Here is a 6000-nt window from a genome sequence, read left to right as displayed (position 1 = left end):
ATGATTTTTGCTGTGGTTACTCCACATGGAAGTGATTGGAAGCAAATAGGCAAGAATCCTACTAAGGGTTTGAAAGAATTTTATTATCATAAGAACCACAAGGCGGGTATACAAGGACCTTTGTTGTTAGATATCTAACACAATCCTCTGTCCTTCAGAGCTGAACCAAGGAGAGAACACTCACTCTTGCCACCTTCTGATGTGGACAGTGGATGAAGAAAAGCCTCCCAAATACATAAAATCAAAGCTGCAGGGGGCAATGGATGAAGAAAATACTCATTGAGAGCAGAACAAGAGGTTGGTTAACCCAAACAACTAACATACCCGCAGGTTGAAAAGTATTCACGATTTCTACCCAGGAGAATTTAAGATTTACTGTGAGCCAGAAACAGCTGGGTGCTTTTCAGTTTTTACGTTTCTGAATGGGAGTTTTTGTTGCAATTATCCTGTCCCTACTCCACCATTGTATATCAGGACCGAGGAAGACATGTAACTTGTGTTTGTAAGTTTGTAAGTTGATGCCAGAGCACAAGGAGCCACTTCCAGATCTGAAAGAGAAGACTACATTTCACTCCAGTCCTGGATTTTCAGCTGCAGCAGTAACTGAATGAGATTTTATGTGGGCCCCCTTGAAGAGAATTTGAGTGTATTTATGAAGAAAGATGAGGGTGCATGGATACCTGAGTTGTTAGAAGGGCAAACTGACAGACTGATACCTATCCATTGTTATTAATTCTCTCCTAGTCCACTTACTAATAGAACCCCACAAGTCTTACCTGAACACAGAACTGCTCAGCTAGATGCAACACTTTGCAGCCTACTTAGGCAGGTGTGGGCATGAGACTACATTAGTAGAAGTAATGTGTTAAACTTTCTAGTCATACCTGTTAAAGAGAAAATTGCTTATATTTCATTTTCTCTCTTTCCCCATTCATGAAATTGGAACACAAATGTGCTGATGAACTCTCTTTGACCAAGAGAAAGAAGACCATGCTCTAGGAGATAGTTGAGCAACTCAATAAGAAACTGGATTGCTAAATGACCTCCAGGAGCAAAGGTCCCTGCTAGCCAAGATTGAATTGACTCTTAGAATAAAACTATCATCTTGATGAATCCACCATCGTTTTTGGAATTTTCGTGTTACAGTAACTTAGTCAATACTCTAAATTCTATAATTGAATTATAACAATATGAATTGATGACAGAAGAATATTTTTGATGTTGAGAAACACAGCCATATTAACATGCTAAATGTTTGCATCACATTTTAAGTTATTGGTAATTCAGGGAATATAGCTTAATATTCATATTCCTAGACTTATCTGACTTGGTAATGAAACCATATTTCTTTCATTAATTAGTCAAATAATTCAAAAAATGACAATAGCAAAATAAGAAGGGTTGTATGATTCAAATGTTTCAAAAATGAACGTAATTCTGTTCCCTATACTATTAACTGTAGTTGTCACCTTAGGGTCTAGCTTTGTACTTTCTCCTCAAGAGTTGAATTGAATGATTACTCATCATATCTGACCTATCTAAATGAAAAATACCCTTCATCTTTATTTCTTTGTCCTAGACTATTTAAATCATTTATTTTAACAGTAAATTTGGAAGAACAACAGTAGACTAAGTGTTTGATCAATGTGAAGACACATTTGTTAGCAAAATATGTTAAAATTTCTCTTTATATATTTGGAATCCCATAGCCGAATTTTCAGTTGCAAATTCCATACTACTGAGCATTACTCCCAAATATCATGAGGTCACAGAGAGATAAGTCCTTAACTAGACTCTCCCACACAGACTAATTTAAACAACAAAAGAGTCCAATTCTATTTATGATAATTATCTGAGTCATGATACTCATTAATAAGGTCTCTAGCAGAATGTAAACAATAAATATGCATGGGGAACATTGTAATAACATAACTGTAGCATAATATTCAACACAATGGTAAAAAAAAAACTGTCATTCATTTTGCTGCTGCTGATTAAATTATGTTTCCTCTTTTCAGCTCATTAATACTGGACATGGTGTTGTTTTTCTCAAAAAGTAAAAAAATCAGGTAGTGAGATTGAAAATGCCATGTTAGGGAGGTATTCTGATATATTGGACAGGGCAGTGAATTCGTAGTTGGAATTCCTGACTTCCACTGAACCTGGCTCTGCAATTAATCTTTTTATTAACTTCAGACAAGTAATTTAATACTTTCAAGCTTCAAATTCTGAATGTATAAGATTAATGGGATGGGCTAGACAACATCTAAGGTATTTTCTGGTTCTAAAGTTTTGTGATTCTACAAACTTCCCAATCCATCCTATAACATTGAAATCTCATGCAACATATATTAATTGCACAACACACTTTGGGTTAGACATCATGCTAGATCAAAGCTCAGATGAATGGCCACCATAGACATGATCCCTATCCTTCTGGAACTTACCATCAAGTGGAAAGACAAAGGCTATGATAATAATTATAACACAAAACACTTAATTATATTTGTGGAAAGTTCTATACAAAGGGTACACAATGCTGTGGGGTACAAAATAACAAAACATTCATAGTCTAGAGTGCTATGGAATCATATCTGATTAATAAACTTTTAAGATGAGATCTGAAGGAAAATAGCCAGACAAGGAGGAGTGGTAGCAGAAGGGATGTCCGGACAGAGGAAATAGCATGAGCAAATTTGTTGTGGTGGAAGAGAACTCTTGGCCCAATTAAGTTGCTGAAAGTAAGCTAGTGTTGCTGGAACACACAGGGTGAGAGAGAAAGTGGTATAAAATGACACTGGGGAGACAGTGTCACTTCACTTGGAGCTTTATAGCCCAATATACATTTTGGACTCCATACAAAAATGTAATATATGGGACAAGATAGACATGTTTTAGGTAGGCATGCAATGTTATCAGTTTTCTTTTTAAAACATCACTCTGTCATGGATGAATACATAGGATGTGGCAATAGTGGGTATGGGGAAACCAGAACAGAGGCTACTGAAGTAGATAGGTAATAAGGGACAGTGACTTTATCAGAGTTGTTATAATTACAATTGAAAGAAATGGATAGATTTTTTACATATTGGGAAACTAGGGTCTAGCAAAATTGTGAGGAATCAAAGATGATTCCATATTCAACTGCTAGTCTAAGTCCCATTGTGAATTATATATCAGGATATTTGTAAATAGAATATTATTTTATGAATTAATACAGACATCTATTTTACTGCATCTTTAGGCAATGATCACACAAACTTTGAGCACCTCCAGTTTCAGAGAATTTATTGCATTTTAAAGAAGACAATTGGTTTTTGGACAATTCTGAATGTTAGAAAGATCTTCTTGATACTGTGTCAAAATTCCTTGTTCTAATTCCCTTGTCTCACCTCGGATCCCCAAAGCAATAGAGAATAGGATTAGTTCTTCTTTGGTATGGCAACAGTTCAAACATGTCAAGCTAGCTACTAGTTGTCACCTTGCCTTCTAGCCCCATCTTTCTCTCTTACCAAGCCTCTTTTCTGTAAGCTAAGTGTAGGAATTTCTGCTTTCTTGCCTTAATCACTCTTTGTTAGCTATTACTTACCTTTTAGGTCTCAGACTGCTTTCCCAGAGAACCCCAACACAGGAATATTAGGTTCCCTCATTATAAATTCTTACATATCATTAGTTTTCTCCTTTATAGCACTTTTTAAGTTAGAAATCATTAATGTCTGTCTTCCCTGCTAGACACAAAACACGTTAAGAGAATTTGGTCTGCAGTAGGGAAAGACAAGCTAAGTCACTGTCTATGAGGAGATAATGTTCTAATGAGCTCGATAAGTTGTTAAATGAGTAAATTAACATATAATTAGAAACAGTATAAATAATATTAGTTGGCACAAAAGTTATTGCGGTTTTTGCCATTAAAAGTAAATGTAACTTTAATGAGAGTGTGAGGACCAGGAAAGACCTTTCTAAGGACCTGATACGTAAGCTGAGACTCAGAGGAGTAGAATTTAGTTAGTATGGGAGAGGTCTCTGAAATTTAGCATGCTGATATGGCTAGACGGCAGTTACCAAGGGAACAGCTGGAGGAAATGTGCAGCAAAGAGAGTAAACATCTTGTGGTATTTGATGGGAGTGTAATGTGAGGAGAAAAGAGGAATCTTAGAGCTGGATAGTTTGCTAGTGTAAAAGAAACTTGACTGATATCCGTTCTATGAAATAAGTACATTATTTGTAATTACTATAAAATATTATGGTACCATTAATTGGACTTTTGCTTCCAGATAAAATAGTAAAGCCAGAAATATATTTAGTCTTCCTCGTGAATTACCTATAAAAACAGACAAAATATGTAAAACAATGGCTTTCAAGACATTGGACATGAAGTCATGAAGAATAGTGATCCCTGAAAAATGGAAAAAAAGTAGAGTGAGCTTTATGATTGTCCCTGCTACTGTCTTGAGAGAGTTTCTACGTTGAGGCAGTATGTATTTTTATGGTATTGATAAGCAGACATAAAAATAAGTATAGACAAACAAACCAATAGAACTGATTAAAGACTGCATAAATAGATCCACACACATATGGAAACTGATTTGTGACAATGTTTAATGTCAATTCAGTAGAGAAACTGTAGTCTTCCTAAAAACAGTTTTAAAACATTTGGATGTCCATATGAAGAAAGAAAGAAAGGAAGAAGGAAAGAAGGAAGGAAGGAAAGAAGAAAGAAGGAAGGAAGGAAAGAAGAAAGAAGGAAGGAAGGAAGGAAGGAAGGAAGGAAGGAAGGAAGGAAGGAAGGAAGGAGGAAGGAAGGAAGGAGAGAAAGAGAGAGAGAGAAAGAGAGAAAGAAAGAGAAAAAGGGACAAAGGGAAAAAGGGAAAGGAAAGAAGAAAAGAACAAAGGAACAAAGGAACGAAAGAAAAAGATAAAGGAAGAAAAATATTTTCATCCATATCTTATACTACGCACAAATATTAACTCAAAATGGATGATAGACCTAAATGTAAAACCTACAACTATAAAATATCTAGAAATAAATATAGGAGAACATTTTTATAACCTTGAATTAGTCAAAAAATTCTAAAATATGACACCAAAATCATGATCTATAAAAGGAAAAAATGATAAGTTAGAGTTCATTAAAATATATAATTTCTGTTCTTCAAAAGTTACTGTTAAGATAATAAAAACAGAAGCCACGTACATGAATAAAATATCTGTAACTCATATGTCTGATAAGAACTTGTATCTAAAATACATAAAAGACCTTTACAACTTAATGATAAGAAAACAAATAGTCCAATGGAAAATACAGATACTTTACCAAAGAAGACATATGGATTGCAAATAAACATAGGAAAACATAACTAAACACCATTAGTTATTAAGAACAAGTAAATTAAAACTACAATGTGATAGCACTACATACCTATCAGAATGGCTGAGATTAAAAAGGCTTTAAATGGTGTCAGGCAATACCATTTAAATGGTGTCAGGGAAACTGTGGTACACTCATGCAATGCAATACTATTCGCCAATAAAAGGAATGAACTCTCGATACATACTACAACATGTATGAATCTCAAAGTAATTATTCTGGGTGAAAGAAATCTGACATAAAAATATGTACTACATGATTCCATTTTTCACAAATGCCTAGGGAATAAAAACTATATTCTATATTTATAGAAAGTAGATGAAGATTTTCTGTGAATGGGGTGGGCTGGGATAGCAACAGATGTTAGAGAGGGATTACAAAAAAAAATTGAGGAATCCTTTAGTAGGGATGGATACGTGTATTATCTTGATTGTGGTGATGGTTTCATGGGTGTATCCATATGTCAAAACGTATCCAATTGTACCTTTTACATAAGTGCAGTTTGTGAGATGTTTTAATGTTAACTATGACTCAGCGAAGTTACATGTGTATGTATATGTACATGTATAGATATGCTATACATAACATATAATACATATAATAGATAATACCATATATAATACACATAATAT

The sequence above is a fragment of the Mandrillus leucophaeus genome, unplaced genomic scaffold (assembly GCF_000951045.1).
Source record: "Mandrillus leucophaeus isolate KB7577 unplaced genomic scaffold, Mleu.le_1.0 Scaffold276, whole genome shotgun sequence".
Lineage (NCBI taxonomy): Eukaryota > Metazoa > Chordata > Mammalia > Primates > Cercopithecidae > Mandrillus > Mandrillus leucophaeus.
Note: the sequence above shows the minus strand (reverse complement) of the source record.